This window comes from Rhinopithecus roxellana, chromosome 1, assembly GCF_007565055.1.
Source record: "Rhinopithecus roxellana isolate Shanxi Qingling chromosome 1, ASM756505v1, whole genome shotgun sequence".
NCBI classification, from domain to species: domain Eukaryota; kingdom Metazoa; phylum Chordata; class Mammalia; order Primates; family Cercopithecidae; genus Rhinopithecus; species Rhinopithecus roxellana.
The window spans coordinates 148,414,328-148,440,313 of NC_044549.1; positions in this window are offsets into that span (position 1 = coordinate 148,414,328).

Consider the following 25,986-nt stretch of genomic DNA (forward strand, 5'->3'; position numbering starts at 1 on the left):
ATATAGAACATTTAAGATATAATTATTTACAAAATAGTATAGTTTTCTATTACTAGATTGAGAGACATATCAGAAATTTGGATTAAAAAGTAAAATATAGCACTCCTTCACTTAAACCTGACCACAGATGCCAGAATGTTAAAAAAAAAAAGAAAAAAAAAACTGTAGTTGGGAGAGTAAGATATAAATATAATTAGCTATCTAGGCTGTCTCTATAATTATTTAATTTAATGCAACTTAATTTTCTTCACAATTCTAACATTATTAAAACTTGTCTTGGTCTATTTACATCAGTTATTTAATGTACTTTTTAAAACAGCATTTACTGAATCTCTGTTTCATTATGGTGTTGTCAGTCACTGAACTTCTTAGGTTTGACAATAAAAGGCTGTACAGGCCAAGGGCAAACTTTATCCTTCACCCTCTCAAGTTTCACTGAAAAGTAAGCGACAAAAGATAGATTCATACAATAAAGGGAAACAAATTTATTGATGTTTACAAGAGAATCACAAAGTGATTACCACAACACACAATAGGGAACAGATGGCTATATACCCTTCTCTTAGGGAAAGGGAAATATAAAGTATGGATGATTTTAGGGGATAGTAAATAATTTTTAGAGGAAGTCAATGGGCTTGAAGGACATACAGTCACCTGGGACAAAGTCTGCTGGGTTGGCAGAACACTGGTTTGTCAGCAAAGTCTCTTCAGGTGTGTTGATAGACTTCAGTCTTCCTGCAATATGAATTCAGCACAGAGAAGGGACCAGAGATACTTATTTTCTTTTTTGTTCTATCCAGACTTTAGCAGATAAGGTAACTTCCAAGAACAACTTCATCCTGTTCTTTGGAAGAGGCAGGATTGAGAGACAGAAAGCATAGGCTCAGATCAGAGAGTTGTTGAGGCTTCTTCAGTTTAGCACATCAAAGTGTCATATTTTGGTGTATTGGTTTCTGAGCTCCAACGAGGTCATGAAGACAGAAACATGATTCATATAATATTCCTGATTTTCAGATCACAAAGACCAGTGAGAAAGATTTATATGCTCCCAAATATTTCAAGTTAAAGTGTAAATAGAAATGTATAAAATATGCTATAAACACATACAACTTCAACTAATTATGAATTCAAGGAAGAGAGAAGAATGGTAGAATCAAGATAAATTTCAATGAGCACATAATATTAGAGCTTAATTTAAAAAAATAAATCTTTTTGTGGATTAGGGAAGTAGAGAAAGGGGTTCCATGAAAAGAATTAATGTGAATACAAATGCACATTGTTTGTTTGTTTTCTGGTAAACTTATTTGTTTCTTTCTTTTTTTTTTTTTTATTGTTTGCGGTATAATGCCATGAAAAGAAATACTGAGCACTCTAGGATTCTACTTTAAGTTGGAAACCATAAATATGTATGCCTCCAATTTTCTTGGCAATATGATTTTTTCGAGCAACACAAAGCTGCCAAGTGCAGAGTCTAGAATGGGAAAATTTAAGTTCAATGAACATTATTTTCAGGCATGAACAACATTTGGGCAGGTACAACTTTTTAGTAACTTAAAATTAAGACACCAAACAAATAAACTCCCAAACAGTTCAACTGTTGGACTGTTTTATGAAGATAGCCACAATTCCTAGACTTTTAATGATAAAAAGATGCATATTTCAAATCACCTCTCCATGCGAACTGTTCTTACACTGCAGAAAACATAATTATGAAATTTAAAAAAAATACATGTTTTTTTTCTCTGAAACTGAAACAAATACAATTCTGATATGGTAACAAGAAAAATGTAGTTCAGACAATGATTACTCACTATTGTTGTTAATATTGAAGTTCTTTCCACACCGTGGAGACAGGCAGCTTCTTCATGCACTCAGACAATTTGCTTTTATCTTCCTTTGCTACCTCAGGTCAATAGTCCATTGATATTTTATAGTCTCTCTTCTACCACAGTACTTCCACTTATGGTGTGATAGCATTCTTTAAAGGAGCTCCAGTATCATTCTTTTTCATCAGTCCATATCATTTCCATGCTTCTGTGGAATAACTGGTGAGAGGTTTGAATATTCAAATTTTCATTAACAGCTCTTCATAATGTATAAGCTACCTAGGCATATCCTAATTGGTCTATTCTTAACCATTGCAAACAAATGTTCTATTCTGAAGCATTGCAAACATAACAATCACCTGTGATATTTTCACTAAAAAAAAAAAAAAAAAGGTATTTTTCCCCTCCTCTCAAAAGTGTCATCAAGTAATTTGTGGCAGGACCAGATATGTATATTTTATCAAGCACTGTAGGTGATCCTGATTCAGGTAGTATAGGGATAACAATTTGAGAAACATTGTCATAAGATATATTGTGCTGAATATTATTTTGGCATTTAGATTGTCTTTTAGAAATATTCTTTGTTTAATCTTTCTTCACAGTGCAAAGCTCTGTGGCATGTTAAATAATTCCCTAGCAGCAGTTTGAGGAACTTTACTGGTGGTAATGAAGACCAACATTTAATTTGTACTTACTTCCTGGCTTATAGATAGAAAAAGAAGTTTACTTATAAATTTAGAAAGGTGTCTGTCTCTCCTTTCTTCCTTCTATCTATTGTTTCAGAGGGGTTCTGCCCCACGCTAGGAGGAAAGAATGCCACATAGAGAAGCCAAGAAGAATCTAAACGACAAGTCTGGCTAGATCTCCTCAGTCCACTACCATTAGATCGTACCCTTTTGTCCAATCACATTTCTACTCAGCTGTCAATGTTTCATCGAATCCAAGCATAAAAATGGATAATTTTCCCTGAGTCTTTGGGTCTTTATTTCTGAAGTCTCCCACAATTGAAAGAAATGATCAAATATTTACATGTCTAATACAGTCTATATACCTTTTCTCCATCCCTATTCTTGCCAATGGGGTGTGATGTGCCCCACAAAAGTAAGTTGAAATAACCACAGAACCTTAGACAAATACTTAACATTTGCAGTCTGAGCTTCCAATTTCAGTCCTACATCAAATGAATTCTATCTGCCTCAGAGCTTCTGTATTTTTTTCTTCCATACCATATCTAAAGTTCTATTTTAAAATCTACCTGACCTTGCTTTGTGCGTATCTCTTACATTGTGTTTCACTAATTTTCAACATAAGCCCTGTGTTGATTAACATGATAGATCTGTGCTCTTCTATTTGATATTACTCTTTATCATCAAAGATTCTTCCCCAACTGTGTGCCTTTTGCTTGGAATATCCCTTATCCACCTCATTATTTTTCCAGTTTTAGTCACTTTAGGCATACATTAAAACGAATAAAAATTTCGTAAACATTTCGCTAATTTCAAACATGTATTCCAAGCTTCAGGAAATTGGAAATTGCGGAACTAAAACTATGAGTCCAGAACGAGGTGTTCCATGACAATTGATGTGAGTTTGCTCATGATCAGCAAAATTATATGTTTAAAATAAATTAACGTGCAGAATAAAATGTTTAAATGTTTTTGCAGAAAAAATATATACATATTAGTTAGAAATTACTAACTTAATATTCAATGTCCTGAAAATCTAACTTAAACCTGTAATATACTTTCCAAATTTAGACTTAATTTTCTATGGTACTTGAGATGGAATGAGCAAGAGCTTAGGATCCACATTAAAGATGTGTTTTAAAATCTGCCTTGTTTTAAAATAAAAACTTTACAAAAATTTAACAGAGATTAACTGACTAAAGAACAATTCCTGATTCAGGCAACCCCCAGAATCACAGCAGATTCATAGAAACTACAGTGCTACTGCAGGGTTGAAGATTTATGGTCAGGAAAAGGAAAGTGAAGTATAAAAAACAGAAGTGAGGGCTGGGTGTGGTGGCTCAGCCTGTAATCCCAGAACTTTGGGAGGCTGAGGTAGGAGGATCACCTGAGGTCAGGAGTTCAAAACCAGTCTAGCCAATATGGTGAAGCCCCATCTCTATTAAAAATAACAATACAAAAAGAAATTAGCTGAGCCTGGTGGTGGGTGCCTATGATACCAGCTTTTTGGGATACTGAGGCAAAAGAATCACTTGAACCCAGGAGGCATAGATTGCAGTGAGCTGAGATGGAGATCATGCCATTGTACTCTAGCCTGGGTAACAAGCACAAGACCCCATCTCAAAAAAACAAAAAGAGGTACAGACAGCTGGATTGGTTATGGTTACAGCTCACAGTAGCTTAGTGTTTGCCTTATTTGAACATGGTTTAAACAGTTGGCCTCCTTTTGACAAAACTCAGTGATTGGCACAAAAGTAGGTTACAGTCTATTTGCACATTCAGTTACGTTGCTGTTCACTGTACATGGAAAAAAAAAAACTTTAGGCAGAACTTAAAATATGTAAGGAGGCAGATTCAGGTAAAACTTAATTTAACACTTGTTTACATTCTAATTAACAAAACTAGAGATACCTTTTTTTCGTTTTTTATGGGTTTATAAAAGTTGTACCTATTTTAGGGGTACCAGTGATATTTTAATACTGTATGCAATGTGTAATGATCAAGTAAGAGTAATTGGGTTTTTCATTAACTCAAATCCACTTTTTCTTTGTGTTGAGAACATTAAAATTATTCTCTTCTATTTTAAAATATATGATAAATTATTAACTATAATTTTCCTATTATACTAACAAATACTAGAGGTTAATCTTTATATCTAACTGTATTTTTGTACCTATTAACCAAGTTACAAAAGCACTGCTACAACTTTCAAAAACTCAATATGTTGAAGATAATGTATATTTCTGTCTTAGAGCTAAGATCTAATTTAGCAATTACAACAATACATTAAAAGAAGAATCATTGCAAAGTAAAAAATTATGTGGAGGAAGGAATGAACTTCAGCAGAAGCCATCAACTGATCATGTCCTTCCTTATTTTTCTGTTCATTTTCTTTGTCAAATTGTGCTTAGATAGTGTTAGCAGAAATTCTTCCCTTTACAGGCATTAGAAAGTTGTCTGGCTGCAATTATATAGGTTAACTACTGGGACTAGGAGGATGAAAGAAGTAGTTGAGAATAGTTGTTTGCAGTTGTACAATCACTCCAACCTATTCAACACAAAAATTTAAAATATATTTTTAAAATATTCAAATGCATGGCCTAAGAATATAGGACTACTTTTACACAGTTTGTATTAGATATAATGTGTCAGTATTTAAATATAAATTTGGTGATTCATTAGAATCTCTAATGTTCAAGAGTTCTAAATTAATATTTGTATATATATAATGTTTTCAATCTGGGTTCAAAGATGTTCTGCTCTACCAGTTCAGTGGTGGAGTAATAGGAAGAAAGTTCTAGACAAGTAGAAAATCTATGTACTACTGTTTAATTTAAAGGTTTTTCACAACCAAAAATAGATTTGGAAATCATGGATGAATACTATAATTAATAAGTAAGAACAAATTCCACCTTTTTTGCTGAATGCGTTTTTATTAGCAGAGCACTGAAAGGGTTTAGTAGCATTGTTATTCTGGTACTGTAATTCCATTTTTTTAATGAAGATATATTGAGACTTATATACCTAAGTACCATTTTCTCTAGCCTATTATCTCTAGAAGTAAAATAAAGGACCAGTAAATACTCTGTCCTTAAGAAGCTCACCATCAACGGCAGTATTCTCAATTCTGAATTAACATAAGAATGACCTGGAGTGCTCATTTACAGTTCAGCTACTATCTGCCACCACTTTTTGATTGGGTAGTTTCTAAGGGGGGGGGGGTCCCCAAATTAGTAATTTTACCATAATCATATGATTCTAATGCTGGTGCTATAGTGTTATGCTTTTCAGAAAATGTTGTAAATAAATACACAGATGCAAATGTTATCTATATAAAGAGGCTAGAGAGGAGGATAAATAATCTTAGAGATAAGAAATATAGAAAGCTTCAAAGGAGTGACTTTTTAGTTGAATATTTAACAAAGTAAAATTTTTTGATTATAGAAAAAGGATAGTCCATTTCATGAAAAGAAGACAACAGTACAAAAAAAATAAAGGCATGGAGGGATGAGACAATATTGTTGATTTGGAGACTAGTAGGGACATTTATGAAAAGGAGAAATAGGACACAGATTGTTTGTAGTAAATGATAAAAAGTACATAAGAATATTAAGAAACATCAGTATATAAAGACATCGCATGTCATGCTACAATGTCTGCGTGTTATACCAACAGCAAAACTGGATTTGAAACAATAGAGTAATCTAATTTAGAGTTTTCAAAAATAAAATTTTAATAAATAAATCTAGTGGAAAAGTGAAAAGTGCAAGAAAGAAGATATTTTTAGATTGAAAGTCTTCTTTTGTATAATTTGATATTTGTGAAAAGTTTGGGAAATATCATAACTTTTTCATAAATTTTAGATAACAAAAACAACAATAGATTACCTATGATTAAACTAACATAATATGGTTTTACTGGTATCTTTCTTTTTTTTTTTTTTTTTTTTTTTTTTTTGAGACGGAGTCTCGCTCTGCCACCCAGGCTGGAGTGCAGTGGCCGGATCTCAGCTCACTGCAAGCTCCGCCTCCCGGGTTTACGCCATTCTCCTGCCTCAGCCTCCCGAGTAGCTGGGACTACAGGCGCCCGCCTCATCGCCCGGCTAGTTTTTTTTTTTTTTGTATTTTTAAGTAGAGACAGGGTTTCACCGTATTAGCCAGGATGGTCTCGATCTCCTGACCTCGTGATCCGCCCGTCTCGGCCTCCCAAAGTGCTGGGATTACAGGCTTGAGCCACCGCGCCCGGCCACTGGTATCTTTCAATGTTCAAAGATGCTGAATGTGGACTTGAGCTTTTAACTACTCAAAACATTGAATTAGATTATTTACTTTATTAACGGTTTTACCCAGGGTTCTTTAGTACTTTAAGAAAATTGAAATGTAAGTTGATCAATAAATCAAGCAAAGAGAGAGAGAGAGAGAAATAAAAACTCTAAACAACTTCTAAGTAAATTCGTCCCATAAATCAGACCAACTATAATCCAGTGTAAAAGGAAATAGTACAAGTTAACCCAGAGACTTTTAAACCCACTCTATAATTAAATACCATCTTTGCTTCCAGAGAGGTCATGATCAAAAGCAGTTGGTCATATATACATATGCTTTAGAGTTTGGAAATTATAAAAGCTGAGCAGTAGATTATAATTCTTAATTTAAAATTAATCCCCCTGGAGATGGGGAGAGGCAGATAAGGGCAATAGCTTTCCTATTTGAGAGTACCATATGTGAATCTAGGTGTTTTGTGCTGCTAAGTACTCTGCTTAAATATACTGAGAAATACACACGTCCATACATGCATGTGTCCTAAATTAACCCCATTCAAGTCTCTGTAGAATTAGGCTTTAAATGGGTAAGAGTTGACACTTGTGCCCAAGAATGAGATGTGGAAATTGTGCCACTTTTTAATTAAGTCATTTACTATATCCTATATTAAACATGTTTGTCTTTCCTATTGCTTAAAAAAATAATAATAAAAAGTCCTGTGTCCTAAAACAGTACTATAAAGGAGATGAATGAGCAGATTATCTTGTGACTCACATCAGTACTGTATGGCACCAAGAGTGATTATAGTTTAACCTGGAGAAGTAGACTTTTGGGAATGCTGCAAAAATGTGCACTGGATAGTATGGAATGGAGTGGAGTGTGGGGAGAGTAAGCCAATATAAGATTCTAGAGAAGTGCACAGATGAGATCAGCAATATTAGGACAAAAATTTCAATTAGAAATTATCCAATCCACTGAAAAAAAATCAGCTGAGAGGAAATGAACTCAAACAGCTGGATTAGTTTATAATGAAGACATGAAAAAGCCATGAACTTTGAGCTTGCCCAGCTAAAAATGTAGGACATTTCTGTCATAAATCATTGAGTTGATGAGGCTTATTGCCCACAGCAGTGTCATATGATTGGACTTGCTTACTTGTGTTCTTCATAAGGTTCCTCTTAGCCAATGGAAAAAAAGTTAGGAAGGAAAATGGGAATTGACAGAATTTAAATATATACCAAAAACCAATAATTAAAATTGGATTAAATAATTCTTTTGTCCTAGGCACGAGATGACTTAGATAGGGACCACAAGTTTATGAAAATCTGCAGGAGAGGTCTTGTTACTTCCTCTCCCCATGCATTAGATGGCTTGGAGTTCAATGAATTTATTTGGAACTAGATTACTTGCTATAGGTTACTTACTTAATCAATGCAAGTGTCAGTTTCCACATCAGTAAATCTGAATAATGATCCATAGCTTTAAGGATGACTATGTGAAAGAAATTAGCTATGCAAATCTAATCACCCTAATCAATGACAAATTCATAACAAGATCTTAGTACACGTTAGATGTTAGTGATTTATTCATTAAATATATTTCTAAATGTATGGTACACCAGCTAAACATGAATTAGAAATATAAAATTGTGAAACCACAGAATTTTAAATTAAATTCTGCAAACAAAATCAATGGTCTCTTAATGCACTGGTTCTCTAATAGTACACAGAGATTATATAAATATATTTTAAAATTATACTCAATTTCAGAAAGTTTTGGCAGGTCATGGTGACTCATGCCTGTAATCCCAGCAGTTTGGGAGACAGAGGCAGGTAGATCACTTAAGGCCAGGAGTTTGAGACCAGCCTGGCCAAGGTAGCGAAATCTCATCTCTACTGAAAACAGCAACAACAACAGAAAATTAGCCAGGCATGAGGCCTAGACACAAGAATCACTTAAACCTGGGAGGTGGAGGTTGCAGTGAGCCAAGATCATGTCACCACATTCCAGCCTGGGAGACAGAGTGAGACTGCATCTCAAAAAAAAAAAAGAAAAAAGAAAAAAAATTATGATAATCATTTATTGAGATATAATCTCTGTACAAATAAATATCCTTTTTCAAAACAGCTGGCAAAGCATTCTGTATAAAACATTTTCATTGAACAAAATTCTTAAAATAGATAAGAAAAATTCATTGCAGATACATAAAATATTTCAATTCTGTCAGTATTTTATTTCATTATTAGAACATACTAAAATAAATATATTTTTAAAAGGTTAAATTTTACTCTCATAACCTAAATTATTGTATGTAACACTTTTATATAGAATCTACTGACATTGTTGAATTTCTTTTAATGAGCACATTCACATTTCCTGTTTCAGTTATTCAAAATTGTCCTACATGCACATACTTTGATTTCCATTGCCTGTCTACTAATTTTTTAATCTTCTCCTGCCAAAAACATGTTTAAATAGGAAAACAATAAAGAAACTTATTATTACAACTTGATTATTTTTTGATGCATAGGCATTTCACAGTAAAAGCAAAATTCAGCTCTACCTATGCTAATATTTGGCTGATTAAATCACATTTCTTGGCGTAGGAAAATCTCATGTTTTTCTACAGTCACAGAAAAATTCTGCATTATAAGAGCAAAAGCTGTTCACTCTACTATTCATTGAGGAGTTTATATTAGAAACATGAAGTATTTTATGACTGATAAAGCCATAATTAAGTAAATAGCTAATTCTACAGTTGAAGCAAATATGAAGTAGTTTTGTAATGATCTTGACATTTCAGTTTCTATTAAGCTTTATGTTGTGCCAAAGGAATATGAAACAACAATTTTCCTTAAAGTAAGTGATGACCAACTTCAAGCAAAAACAGCCATTAAAAGGAAAAATTGTGTTCTATGTTCAGGACAAATATTCTTTCAAAATGTGATAAAATCATACTCAACAGTATAAAACTTAATGGATACCACAGACTGCCAGGTATCATAAATGATTCTCTCATAGAAAAAGCTGTTATCTTTAAAATATTTTCTCTTAAACAATGGCAATGGCCACCTTGGGGATTAACTTAATGTATAGAGTAGGTACTCTGGATGTTCTCGAATGCTTTTTGGTTTTTAAGAGTAAGTTGGTTACTTCAATTGTTTGAAATGTTGCATGGCACATTATATCTCTGTGCTAAGATGCCATCTATTTTATTAAGTAACATCAATATTTTATTAGATTGGGGATAGGAGATATGAGACACTTAACTATACATCAATTTTCTTTACCTTTCTGAGAACAGCATAAAAGTTCATTTCAATATAACAACCAAAATTTGAGAATATCAAACAAATAACAATGAGTGGCCAGCAGCCCTCACACAAGGCTGGCTGGACTAAATTTTATGAGGGAGAAAATCACAGACAGTACAGAAATTAGTGCAGTGTTCCATCATCTCAGTGTACAAAAGTCTAGCAGGCCCATCCATAAGAATCCATTAAAGCTATCCTGGCCCTTCAATTGCAGGTCATTTAAACTGCATTGACTCCTCTGCTGAAAAGATCAACAGCAGTTAATAGGCAGTCTGTGGTCTCTGGCCATGCTTTTCTGCTAACTCAGAACTCGTAGTTGGGCAATACCAGCTATCCTTCCCTGCTATGATTAAAAAGTTTGGGTTGAAGCCTTTACCACAGCATGAAATGTGGTGAAAGAGACTGATTCACAACCATAAGAAGCCCAAGAGGTGACCTCACTGAAATTTAAGTAGGCAATCTATTCTACTTGAGTCAGTAAGAGCTTTGTGTCTAGGCAGTGCAGTGCTATTGAGAACACTAGAAGAGAGAAAAGTTACTAAAGGAAAGAAGAACAAAAAATATTTTGAAGACTGTCACTAAACTACGGGCAGAGGGAACACAGACCTGTTCAAATAAATCATTCTCAAAATGTAGATTGAAGCTTTTGAGTTTATTAAATAAAGGGATCACTAGTGTTGATCAGTAATTTGTGGGACTACATAAATTTTTTGAAATTCAATCATACCTCATCACTTTTGCCCTTGTTAAAACTCCCTTCTCTGCGTGGTTGTTTGTGATATAGCCAACTTATCCCTCATCTGACTAACCCAAATCCGAACATATCTCCATGACTTGGAGTTGATCAAAACAATGTAAATAAGTTCCTCTCTTAACGTGTGACCTCTTTAAACTAGCCAATTGACAGCTTCAGACAGAAAGCCTAAGGGATAATGCCCATGGACATTAATAAAGACGTAGTCCCACTAGTTCTCTTCCTTTTACCTTTCTTTCTTTCTCTCTCTCTCTCTCTCTCTCTCTCTCTCTCTCTCTCTCTCTCTCTCTCTCTCTCTCTCTTTCACTCTCTATTACACACAAACACACACACACACACACTACCTGCTGGTTGAGCTTCTTGCTGCCTTCAAACTTCCCTTCAACCTCCTCTAACCCCCTATTCTATCTGGGACATGTAAGTAATATATTTCTTCCATTTCATTTTCATTTATTGTGGTTTTATTTTTCTATTGTCTCATACCTGACCGCACACAATCCTAGCTTTCTCAATCAGGGCTCTCATAGAGAATGGCTTTCTTGGCTTATGGCCACTCTCATGAAAGATACACCTGAAGAAAAAAATTAAAAAGAAATTGTAACAATATAAATTACAAAAATAAAAGTGAGAATGTGAATTAAGGGAATTATCAGGTAAACAAAAGACAGAGAAATATTGCCAGTGGAATTACTTCAAAAGCACTAAAATAATTGCTTCAGGTTAATGGCTGTTTACTGAAACTACCAACTGTTCCAATAAACACCTTATATTAGGTTTAGAACATTTTCTTATAATCCTAGGAAATATTGAATGATTAAACTAAAGTAAGATAGATGTCAAAAATGTGCACTCTCACACACTCTTTTAGGCATTTACTGAAGCTCATAGCCAGTGCCATAAAACAAGAAAATAAATAAAAGGCATAAAGATTGGAAAGGGAAATGTAATACTCTAATTATTAAAAAATTATGATTATTTACATTAAAAAGTCTAAGGAATCTATAAGATGACTACTATAACTAGTCATATTAGAGGATCAGGAATATTTCAGGTTATAGGATCAGAATGTATTGTCAATTGTGATTTTATATATTATAACCCTATAATTAGATAACAAAATTTTAAAATAACATTTATTGTAGCATAAAAATTCTAGTTCTTGGGAATAAATTCAACAAAAATGTTTAAGACTTCTACATAATAAACTACAAAACAATGATAAAATAAATAAGAATATCTAACAAATACAGTACAGTCATAGATTCAAAGACTCAATATTAAGATGCTAGTTTTTCTCAAATTGATCTTCATATTCAAAACAATTCCAGTCAAAATCTTAACAGACTATTTTTTGTAGAAATGCATTAGTTGAGTCAGTATTACAAAAGTCCAAACTATATACAAAATCTTAAAACAATCTTAAAAAAAAATGTTGGAGTACTCATGTTACTGATTTTCTATCTTTCCATAATGTTTTATTGATAAAGATTGCATGGTTTTGCCCTATTGAAAAACAATAAGATCAATGGAACAAGTTAGAAAGCTGAGAACTAAACCTCTATTTATTTGGTCAATTGATTTTCAACAAGCTGTCTTGGTAACATAATTCAGAAAGGAAAGTCTTACAACAAATTTAGTAAATATATGAGGAAAGAAAATAATTTTGACGCCTCCCTCACACCACCTGCAAAAGGTAATTCACAATTGTCCAAAGACTTAATTGTAGAAGCTTAAATTTTAAATAAAAAGTACAACTTATGTAAAAAAAGAAAATGCTTTCTGGCATTGATGAGAGTTTTGAATGCAAGGATATGTTCATCTGTCAAATTTATTCAAATTATATTTAAGATCTGTATATTGCACTATATATATAATTTTTTAAATTTATTAAGAGATAGGTCCTCATTGTATTGCCCAGGTTGGTCTCTTGAAGGTCACTTGAACTATAGGTTTAAGATTCACCTCAGCCTCCCAAGTAGGTTGGACTACAAACACATGCCATTGCCACAGGCTTATGTTCTATTTGAAGTTCATTGCAAATGTAATTTGCTGAGTCAAGGCACAGATTATGGTCATGTCCATAATGTGGTAAGCAACTGACAATCATATCTGGAATGAAATGCAGTCTAGACTTCCTGACTACTTGAGAATACGAGTATAAGAGCAGAAAAGAAAAGCGAGAGAGAATTGTATGGACCTTGTTCTCTACAATGTAGCTTTGTAATTCTTGATATCTTTCCCACCTCCTGATTCTTGGGTACCTAAAAGATAACTAAAACCTAAATGAGACTCCCACTACATGGTGATATTAATGACACATAACATTAATAGAGTATTCCAGAGTGTCCTACAATAAATAGCAGTGTGTTGGATGTACTGCTGCAATCTATACCTGTGTATTCTGTTCTAGCAATATTTTGTGTTTGAACTCCACAGATTAATGGCTTAGGGATGGCTACTGATCTCATTCCAAGTTGTCTGGGATGGAATTCTGAGACCATAAAGGATGTTTCATTGGTTGAATCTGTACTATCTGGATATTTTAGTAATTATTTACAAAGGGTTGTAGGAAAGCTTTCTGAAGGAGATGAAACTTCAATTGATAGGAGCTTTAAATATATCTATGACTTAGCAATGCAAAGGAATTAGGGAAGAGGATAAAGAAGAGGACCTTTTAACTATCTATATTATTTTCAAATATGTGGAATAATCTCATTTTCCCAAAGGAGACAGACATTTTTAAAATAATGTTTTATCTATTTTTTACAAATAAAATCATTCCCTGTATATCTGTATGAAATTATAGAAGGTAGATAACCTATGTAAACCTAGCATAAATTTCTAAATCTGTATGTTCAAAATATTTATTCCTTATTTGTTTGCATCACCAAAGCACTTTGTTGTTTTTATTTTATATCAATTACTATGTGCAATTTTCATTAAGCACAAGTTTATTTTCATAGGAATTGCAGCATGTTTACTTACAGTGCACAAGAAAAAATGAGTGCAATGTGTAAAAATCAGTAAGCATATAAAAATGTTCTCCTTCTTTACCTTTCTGTTTTATTAGTCTTATCTGGTTGATATTTCCTTAAACATAAAATAATAGTAAATTTAGTTCACTCTGATTATTTATATTTTACTTCTTCTATATGGAAACTCATATCACAGATAAACCAGTTGAATAACCTAGATTATAATAACTCAAATTTAAGATGATTTTTCCATAGTTAATAGTTTACAATTCACGTCTGAAGCAACCCAGAAACGTGCTAAATTTGACATCTGACATTTAATAAAGTACAAAGATGTAATGGTGAATGAGCACATTTTATTTCTCAAATAAGGATAAATAATTAAATGTACTCTACTTTAATAATTTGCTTTTTAAAAAAGTAATGAGCTGTAGTTTTGACTTTCTGAAGCATTTTTGTTTGGAGTAGAGTGTTGTACTAGCATTCTATGGCTGCTGTAACAAATTGCCACGAATTTACTGATTTAACACACATCTGGAGTTCAGAAATATAAAATGTGTCTCATTCAGCTAAAATAAATATATCAATTACTACTTTCAATTTTAATTAGCACAAGCAGGGCTTCATTCCTTTCTGGAGGCTCTAGGAGACAATCTACTTATCTGCACTTTTTAGCATGTAGAGGCTGGCAGGATTTTATTTATTATTTATTTATTTTTTGGCTCAAGGATAATTTCCCTGTCTTAAGGGTAGCCAATCAGTAACCTTAATTCCATATGTGAACTTAATCCGCCTTGGTCGTGTAATTTAGCATATATCACAGATTCTGGGGATTAGGATTTGAAGACAATATTTTGCCTACCACAGTCTGCCCTTGACCTCTAAAGATTCATATCTTTCCCATATACCAACTATATCTGCCCTGTTCCAACATCCCCAAAGATCTCATTCCATTATAGCATCAACTCAAAATCCAAAATAACATGTCATAACTAACATTAGTTCAAAAATCCCAAGTTTCATAATCTAAGTAAAGTATGGTTGAGATTATGGGTCCATACCATGTTGGATCAAAGTTTCTCTCCATCTATTAATTGTAAATTTCAAGAAAAAAGATATCTACTTTTAAAGCACAATGATTTGAAAAACATAGACCAATTATAAGCATTTTTATTTTAAAAGGTAGAAAAATGAAAGAAAAAATGAGTCACCAGTTTAAAATAATTGTTAAATCCAGCCATGGAAACTTCATTTGGTTTCAAGGCCAGGTACTAATTCTTAGGTAGGTATCAGGTAAATAAAGACTGAAAAATAATAATAAAATATAAGTTGTCTTCTATTTCCTCAAATAATGTATTTACTAGTTTAATAATATAAATTAACTCAGAGGCAGAATTTTGTCTAACAGAACTCTCTACTAAGAAAAAGAAGTCTTTTATTTTCATTATTATTATTTTTTTTAGACAGGTCTCACTGTTGCCCAAGTTCGCTCGGCTCACTGCAACCTCCACCTCCTGGGTTCAAGCGATTCTCCTGCCTCAGCCTCCTGAGTAGCTGGGACTACGGGGCATGCGCCACTATGCCCAGCTCATTTTTGAATTTTTAGTAGAGACGAGATTTCACTATGTTGACCAGGCTGGTCTTGAACTCCTGACCTCATGATTTGCCCACCTTGGCCTCCCAAAGTGCTGGGATTACAGGTGTAAGCCACCACGCCTGGCCAAAAAAGAAGTATTTTATTCAAATAAATAGGAATATATATTCATTTACTTTTGACTCTAAAACCTCCAAGCTGATTTGAATAGGTATTTACAAAAGCAATGATAAACTGAAAAAGTATTTATTGATTCAGTCTACAGAATTTTTGAGTCTTAACTCAAGGGATGTCTTCTAGCAGATTTGATATAGTCATTTTTAGATTTAGAAAATATTGTTAAATATTTCAAGAAATTTAAGAAATGAAAGAATTGCTTCAGTTACTTCCTCTTACATTGGAGAAAGAACATTGACCTAACCTGAATGAGATGGTACCTAAAGCAATTATTTCATTTCTTAACTATTACTTAAGTTTATCATTGCTCTTGTAAATACCTACTGTAATCTGCTTAAAGGTTGTACAGTCAAAGGCTTCAGAGTGAAAAGTAAATAAATATATATTCTAATTTATTTGAATAAAATACTTATTTTTCTTAGTAGAAAACCCTGTTAGTCAAAAATTTGCCTCCAGATTAATTTGTATTATTCAACGAATAAATTGTTTTAGGGAATAGAAGCCATCTTATATTTTTATTATTATTTTTCAGTCTTATTTTCCTGCTACTTACCCAAGTTATAATTGGTTATGTTTATCAAACATAATAAAGCCCCATCAGGTGCAAATGATAAAATATATATGGACATTTATTTTATGTTTTTTTAAAAATTGGAAATTCATTTCTGGCAGAATAAAAATAGCCATTTTTTAAATACACATGCATACTTGGCTCACTGCAACCTCCGCCTCCTGGGCTCAAGCAATTTTCCTGCCTCAGCCTTCCAAGTATCTGGGATTACAGGTGCACGCCACTGGCTAGTTTTTGTATTTTTATTAGAGATGGGGTTTCATCATTTTGGGCAGGCTGATCTTGAATTGCTGACCTCAAGTGATCCCCTGCTTAGGCCTCCCAAAGTGCTGGGATTACAGGAGTGAACAACCGTGCCTGGCCTTAGATGGGTTCATTTGATGTATATTACTTCAGATTACATTTCTTATGTAGAGTGCAGAAAGCAGAATTTTGACAATAACTCTTATGTTAGAGAAAAATGTACTAATCTTTAATAAGTATGTGATACATATATTAAATATTTAAAAAATAATTATCTTTAAGAGAACTGATATGATGTTGAAGGTTTGCTTTTTTATGCATCAGTTTTTATCTGGTAATGAAAGGACCATTTTTAACTCAACAGTTAAGGATTAAAATGTAAATTGTATGATGTGTTACCCCAAGTGATTGATCACTGTGAGTACTATTACCAAGTTCATAATTATTGTTTTTATTTAAATTTAAATTTAAAGTGTTATCTTTTGATTTGCTTATTAATCTCAATAATGTTGTTTTTACTATCTCACCTAAAATATTATTTTCTTCTGGATTATAATTTCATAATTTTGTGATATGCAACTTGTTTACCAAAGCAGTATGTCACAATAACAAGTTTGTAAATTTTGGAATTTGACCAACTTGTTCCATATTCTCACTCTGTCATTTACTACTTTATAGTATTATTAATCTCAAACAGATGACTTTATTTTGCTAAACTTTGATTTTAATGTCTGTTATATGGACCACTCTGTCAAATTTCTTACTTAATAAACAGTGCATAACATTAATTATAAGTATATATACAATTAACAAGTTTTGGAGAACATTTTATGTGAGTCTGTATTTATCGACGCTGGTGTACTTGCACAAAGTCTTGAATTCATTGTACAAATCCCATAAATAGCCTGACTTTAGTTTTGATGTTTGACTGCTGACAGCTTTCAATACTTACACTTCCCAGTTTCTCTTTTGCCTGTATCTGTGAAAATTGTTAAGGATAGCTTGGTTTTCCTTCCTTTGGCACTAACAGGAAATTCAAACCATGCAAATCCTAGCCATTTGAGGCAACCCTCAACACAACCCCATTTCCCAATCACATAAAACCCCAAGCCACTTACCACTGTGCTCTCTTAACTCATTTTTAGACCTGCTTTGGTGCTTGCTGTGCTCTATGCAGAAAGCCTCATTTTCCAAGAATTTTAGCCTCATTTTAGCTTTTTGGTGATTATGTGCAACCATTAATCTTGACATTCAAACCAATTATAGGTGAATGGGGATGGAAGGGTGCCTTCTGTTTTTAAAAGTTACTAAAACAACTATATTAGGCAATTTGATGTTTTATGATTTATTTTTGCTCAATTGTTACATAAATCATGAACTAGTGACATGATAAATATAATCTCTATGATTTAATTTTGTTGATTTATTTGTGTACTCAAAACTCTTTTATAGGTGTTGTACAGTCACGCATCACTTAATGATGGGGATACATTCTGAGAAATGCATCATTATGCAGTTTCACTGCTGTGCAAACCTCATAGAATAGAACTGCACAAATCTAGATGATGTAGCCTACTACATACCTAGGCTGTATGGTATAGCCTATTACTGCTAGTCTACAAACTTTTTCAGCATGTTGCCGTACTGAATACTGCAGGCAATTATAATGCAATAGTAATGGCTCATATGTCTAAAAATATCTAAGCATAGAAAATGTCTAGTAAAAATATGGTATGAAAAGTTAAAAGAAAAAAAAAAAAAGAGGCACACCCACTTAGGGCACTCACCATGACTGGAACTTGCAAGACTAAAAGTTTCTCTGGGTGAGTCAGTGAGAGGTTGGTGAACCTGAACAGCTAGGGCACTATATGCTACTATAGGCTTTATAAACACTGCAGAATTAGGATACACTAAAGTCATTTAAAATTTTTTTCAATGATAAGTTAACTAGCTTACTGTAACATTTTTACTTTATAATTGTAAAAAATTTTTTTGATTTATAATACTTAGCTTAAAACCTATGTATAGCTGTACAGAAATATTTTCTTTCTCGATATCCTTATTCTGTAAGCTTTTTGCTATCTTTGAATTATTTTATTTTCTGCTTTCTACCTTCTTTAGTTAAAAACTAAGAAACAAACATACAAATTAGCCTAGGCTTACACAGGGTCAGGACTGTTAGTATCACTGTCTTCCAACTTCACATGTTGTCCCACTGGAAGGTCTTCAGTGGCAATAACATCCATGGAATTCTTATGTCCTATAATAACAATGCTTTCTTCTAGAATATGTTCTGAAGGACCTGCCTGAGGCTGTTCTACAGTTAATTTATATACAGTTATATAAGAAGTACACTCTAAAATAGAAGTATACTCTAAAATAATAATTGTAAAGTATAGTATATTAAATACATAAACCAGTAACATAAATAAAAAAGGAATAATATAGTAAAGGTGTGCTTTCAAATGTCAAGGTATGCCCTCTAGAGGTCATGATATCACAAAGAAGTTTGTGAGCAGGTGGTTCAACTTCCTTTTGTTACTATTTTATCAGTATTATCACTCTTCTAAAGAAGTTTCCTATGACCAATTTCTTTCCAGAGAAAAATGTTAACCCTTAATAAGAGATGGCTTTGCAAGATATACTGGTGCCAATAGAAAGTGAACTGCTATGGCACCCTTTAGGGATTTTTCCCTGAAGAACCGTAGAGATGGGGAATCTTGTCAGCAGCTACAATTTGAAAGGAACTATTCTTTGTCCAGGAGAATGAATCTTGTAATAGTTTGGTGCTTTCCACATACTTTAGCTGTTGTCTTACAATTTTTCAATCTCCTGTAGTTAGAGATAAGTGATGATGTAATGTAATGACATCTGACCAAAGGCTATGAAACAGAGTAAGGAATGTTAACATTGCACTTCAGCTTCTCTTTCTCCTGCTGCAGCAATTGAGCATGACTCATGTTTCAAATGGTACAGCTACAAGACAGTAAAGCCTTGTGTGGTTCCAAGTGATTTCTGTAGCAGAACCCCTGCTTGTATATTCACCATACTATGCTCTGTATCTGTAACAGGAATAACAAGGAAACCTTTGGCCGGGCATGGTGGCTCACACCTATAATCACAGCACTTTGGAAGGCTGAGAGGCTGAGATGGGCAAATGATTTGAGATCGGGGATTTGAGGCCAGCCTGGCCAACATGGTTAAACCCCATCTCTGCTGCAAATTCAAAAAATTAGCCAGTCATGGTGGTGGGCACCTGTAATCCTAGCTACTGGGAGTCTGAGGCAGGAGAATTGCTTGAACCCTGAAGGCAGAGGTTGCGGGGGCAGGGATCACGTCACTGTGCTCCAGCCTGGGTGACTGAGCAAGACTCCATCTAAAAACAAAACAAAGCAAAATAAAACCAAAAGAAAATCTTTGTTCTGTTAAGTAATTGAGATAGTAAGATTTTTTTTTTCTTAGCATATTCTGGTATATTCTGACTAATACTAATGGTCAATGGTAATTCATGAATAACAAGGGGTTTGACAGGATTTCAGGTATGTGGAAAGAACAAGACTAGAGAATTTTCTATCAAAGATATTTAAACTTAGCTTAAACAACATAGACTAAATTCATTGCTGAAAATCAAAGTGAATGGGGGAGAATATATGTATTATTATTTCATCAAAATCTTCAACATGCAAAAAAAAAAAAAATGCTGCCTGTCCCTATATTTGGTGTCTTTGTGAGTTTAGAAGTTTTAACCTGAAGGGCAAAATGCTTTCACCAGAAAACATTAGAGAGATTCCTTTGAACTGAAAGTTGTAACTGCTACTTGGCCTTTTGGGACTCATCCTATTGGGCGAGCAATTTATAAAACTTGATGAGAAATGAAAACAAATTCCACTATGCAGGTTGAAAATAGTTATTTCTAAATATTCTAGATGTCATTGTTTACAGTGCATGAACAAGTCATGTACTCCAATTCATTCAGAGGTACTGTTCTGAATTTTGAATTTGATTTTAGTAACAAGATTTACTAGAGAACAATAGAAAAACTTTTGTGGAGGTGCTGCTATTGGGAAAACGCACTAATATAATTATGGTCTATAATGGCAGAAATGCTATTACTATTATGTAGTGTACAATACAAGCTCTGTTTATAGTATAAGTCAATTCATCTGGTATTCATCAGTGCTGGCAAAGGAGTCTTCCTGGAGCATGTTTCTGGTTAATGTTGTTTGGGGCCATGACCACATAACCTGTGAAAATTGATTCTCCATCTCCAGTGCCGATTTTGGGAGCCATCTACAGATAATTTAATAAATCCGTTTTTTAGGCCATATGCCATTAATATCTATTATTGCAAGTGGAAATCCTTGACTATGGTAGCAATTTCTTATGAATTCATGTCTTCTATCAAAAGAAGTAAATTCAAGAATAACTTTAATCAACCAGGTTCAAATGGAAAAGCAAAGTAGTTGAGAACATGAGATTCAAGAGCACAGGTTACTAGAACTAGGGTTATCATAGAATTGGAAAATAAGTGAGGCCCTAGTCTTAAAGTTAATATTTATGATGTGGAACACACTTGGATTATGAGAAATGAATGTTCAGGGACATGGCTAAAGTAGATGGCAAAAAAAGGACAATTGAGTTGATGAAATATGACTTAGATTGTCTGATATGTCATCCATATGATCATTAGAATTGCCATTATATTTATAGTTACAGGAAAATGTATCCATACTGAATGTGAATTTATAATTTAGAGGACAGTAAAAGTCAATGATAAATGGAAGTAGAAATTATTTAGCAACATTCTTACTATGAACATAATGCTTGTGACCCCCCCATCCCCAATTCATATGTTGAAACTTAATTCACAAAGTGATTATATTAGGTGCTATGGATGTGTGGCAATGATTAAGCCACCTGAGTGGAGACTTCATCAATGGGATTAGTGCCTTACAAAGGCTGAATAGACCAGTGTTATATCCTTCCACCATGTGAGGACATAATAAAAACATGCCATCTATGAGGACGTAGGGCCACATCAAACACTGAGTCCTCTAGCAGCTAGATCTTGGACTTCCCAGCATCCAAAACTGTGAAAAATAAATTTCTTTTGTTTTAAAGCCTTCCAGTTTATGGTATTTTTGTTATAACAGCTTGAAAAAACTAAGAAAATTATACAAGTAGGGCGCTGCTATAACAAATAACTAATGTGGAAGAGCTTTTGGAAGTGGGTTTTAGGTAGGGCTGGAAGAGTTTTGAGGCACATGCTAGAAAAGTTTACATTGCTGTGAATGGGCCCTTGAGGTGAGGGTGGGCTGAGGGTCCAGAAAGAAAACAGCTGCAGAGACAATCTTAATTTTCTTAGAGAACACCTATGTGGTTGTGAATAGAATGTTGGTAGAAATATGGATAGTAAAGACTATTCTGCTGAGGTCCAGACAGAAATGAAGAATATGTTATTGGAAACTGAAGCAAAGGTGATGCTTATTATAAACTGGTAAAGGACTTGACTGAATTGTGTTTCTGTATTAGTATTTTGCATCAGGCAGGACTCGTGAATGATGAACTTGGATATTTACATCAAGTTATATCTAAGCAAAATGTTGAAGGAGTGGCCTGATTTTTTTTTCTTTATTATTGCTTATAGGGAAATGCAAGATGAGAGACATAATTTAAAGACAAAATTGTTAAACAAAAAAAGAACATACATTTTGAAAAGTCTCAGCCTATCCATATTGAAAACAATAAAAAAACCTCTTCAGGAGAGAACACCAAAGGTGTGAGCAAATGACCACATAGTAAGGAGACTCATCAGGTATCTGAACAGAAGCCAGAACCTATTGGTCAAGACAACACAAGCATGACCTCAGCAACAATTCAGAAATCATCATGCCTGCCACTGTCATCAAAGGTCCAGAGTGCAAAATCTCCAGTGAGTGCATAACCACCTCAGAGAACTCTCATCAGGGCCATGCCAGGTGGAGCCTTAGGGTTGAAGCTACCCCTGAGTATCCAAATCAGAACACCTACTGGCATGCAATTCCAGCCAGATGGAGCTGTGGGTGCATGGCCCAGGCATGGAGCCACTATAGAGGTGGGGCCAGACACAGAAATGCCTGAGGTGAAGCCATGCAGTTCCAGTCAGATGAAGTCTGGAAGGCAGGACCACAGTTCTAGTCAGTACAGAAGGACAGAGCATTGAGTCAAAGAAGATTATTCTTGAGCCTTAAAATTTAATGTTGTTTGCCCTGTTGGACTTCAGGCTTGCATATGACCTGCTACCCCTTTCTTCTTTCCATTTTATTTTTTTAAATAATAGGAATCCTATGATTAAACTATCATTGTATTTTGGAAACATATAACATGTTTGGATTTCACAGGTTCAAAAGCATTTTGCCTCAAAATAACTTATGTGTTGAGCCTCTCTAATGTCTGATTTAGATAATATATAGATGGGACTTTGGACTTTGGACTTTTGAGTTGTTGCTGTAATTAGTTAAAATTTTGGGGGTTGTCAAGATGGAATAAAGGTATTTTCCATGTAAGAATGGCATAAATTGAGGTGGACTGGGGGAAATGCATGGACTAAACGTTCATGTTCCCTCAAAATTAGTATGTTGAAGCCTAATCCCCAATGTGGTGGCATTAAGAGCTGTAGACTTAGGGAAGTGATGAGGTCATGAGAGTGAAACCCTCATAAATAAGAATAGAAATTTAAATGCAGCTGAAGAGACCAGAGCTCTCCCTTTCTTTCATGTGAGGACAGTGTAAAGATGCCATCCATAAGGAAGTGGGTCCTCAGCACACACTGAGTCTGTCAGCAGCTGGATCTTGAACTTTCCAACCTTTAGAACTGTGAGAAATAAATTTCTGTTGATTACAAGCCACCCAGACTATGGTGTTTTGTTACAGCAGACCAAATGAACTAAGACAATATTATAGGGTTCAGTAGCAAAGCACTATGCAAACAGAATAACTCTTATCAAAAAGTGGAAACAATAAGAGCAAAGATTAGAGTGTGACAGTGCTCTGTGGCATATGCAGGTTTATATTTAAAAATGCATTCTTTGTAGAGGGGCCTATTAAGTGAGTAGCAATCTTGATGTAGAGTGTAACTTCAGTTAAGATGTGGAAACAAAAGACAGATAGAACTGGAAAGAGTTTACTGCGAAAAAGGGAGAATTTTATCAACAAACATTAGAAAAGGTTAGAGTATCACTTAGTTATAATTCAAAAAGTTACTAAACAATTCATTTATTCAACAAATAATATTTTTTCTACTGGGTAGCAAGCACCAAGGGAAGTGCTTGAAATAAAAGATGTCTAAATTATTGTCTCTACCTTCAAGGTATCTTGTAATCTAGGGAAAGTGGCAAAGACATCAAGGACCAATTAACATACTACATGATAAATGCCTCAGTGGGCATATTTAATGAGAGCTAAAGGAAGACCTATGTTAACTAAGCATGTTTTGAGTTAGGAAAAATGAGAAGAGTTAGAAAGAAAGTTAGAGAAATTTACCAAGAAAACAGCCTCTAAGTCTGATCTGGAAATACAAGATAGGGAATTGTCCATAAAGGAGAGAATCTGGATGATGTCGGTTAAAATAATTTCAAAAAGAAGAACTAGCATTTGAAAACATGTCATATTGAAAAACCTTCGTGTAGCTCAGCACATAAGTACAGAGCAGTGTGTGAGTGTGGTGTGTTTACATGAGCAGGAGAGACAGTGAGAATAAGTAAGAGATAATCCTGAAAAGACATACGGGAACCAGATCTTAAAGGTGTATGAAAGATTTGCATTTATTTTGAATATTTTATAAAACAGGTAATTACATCTGTATTTTTAGCAATATTGGTGGATGAGGAAAGATGGTACTGAAGGATGAGACAGTTGTTAGAAGCCAATCAGGAATTGCGATAGAGTCCCTTCCTATCCATATCCAGTTAAAGCTGTCAGTCTTCAGTGTCACCCAGTTTATGGGCAGTATTAATGATACTAAGTGTTGAATGTGATGCCTCCAGAATGCAAAGAGAATTGGATTACCATTTACTCTGAGTCTTATTTTGTGGTAGGGGTTTCAAAATGCATTAATTTGTCTTTTAGTTTGAAGAAAATATCCTGTCCTAGCCCTCATCATTGGACCACTAAAAATTTCACTGATGCATCAGGTGTTTGAATCAGCATAAGATTTGTCTTCCATCTTCTAGAGCACACATATCTTACCAAGGCATCCATCCAGTGTCAAACCAGCACTTGCTCATCTTATGCAGTCAGTGCAAAACCATAAATGTAAAGAATCAGTGCAATGTAAGCTATCCAGATGGTATAGACCTCTGTAAACTATATTTTGATAGAGGGCAAGAGAATTAAAATGGCTATCAGCAAACGTTATAAATAAGTGTTTTCTATTCCATGTAAATTCCCTGTTTCCATTCTTCTTTAATGGAGATTACAGAAAATACATTTGCCAAACCAATCATCATAAAATTCACATCTGTGGTTTTATTAATTTGCTTGATCATTGATACCAGCTGTCAATGGAATTATTACTTAAATGACCCTGCTGTGATCCACAGTCATTCCACAGGATCTTATTTTTGCAAGGGCTAGAATGGCAAATTAAATTCAGATACAACAGGAATCACCTCTCCTGCATTATTTAGGCCTTTAATAGTAGAAGTCATTTCTCCCAGAAAACAATATTGTTATTGATGATACTATTTGGTTGTATATGTGTATGTACATGTGTGTGTGTGCACTTGTGTGTGTGTGTGATGGAGTGTGTTTTAGAGACTCCCACATGGTGTTCCCCACTATGATAGCCCTACTTCACAGATAAGGAACCTAATGGGAATGTTACTATAACTTTCAAGCACACTAATTTCAATTATACATCATGGATTAGAGAAATAACCTCTATGGGGGTTTATGAATTCAGTAAACCCACTGTGAACTGGCCTTTAAGCAAGACTTCATTGTTTATCTGGCTTCTATTATTATTTAGCAGGGGAACATAATAACATTTTGCTCATTGCTCTCGAGGCGCCAACATCAAATCAAATATGGTGTCCTATAGTCTGGCTACTCTCATTCTACAGGTAAGTGATGGTAGGTCCCTTTGGGGATGGACTGAAGGAATTATTATGGTATATACTTATTAAGGTATTGTAGGGTCCTTCCTTCACAAAGCCCAAAAACAACTTTAGTCAACAAAACTGGAAATAAAAAGTAACTCGAGTCTGGGAACTAAGTAAGGGATGATGACTTTTTATTGGGACAAACACCCTCAATATTCTGCTTTTGAATTATTGCTTTTTTGAGGTTTCAGATATTAAGCACCATTCAATTTGACCACTCTTCACTCTCTCTTTATTTTATTGTGGTAAAATGCATATTATGTAACATTTATCATTTTAATCATTTTTAAGTATATATTCAGTGTTGTTAAGTACATTCTATTGTCGTGCATCTTCTCATTATCCCTCTCCAGAACTCTTTATGGTGAAAAACTAAACCTCTGTATCCACTAAATCATAATGATGAATGGCAACCACAATTCTATTTTCTGTCTCTATGATTTT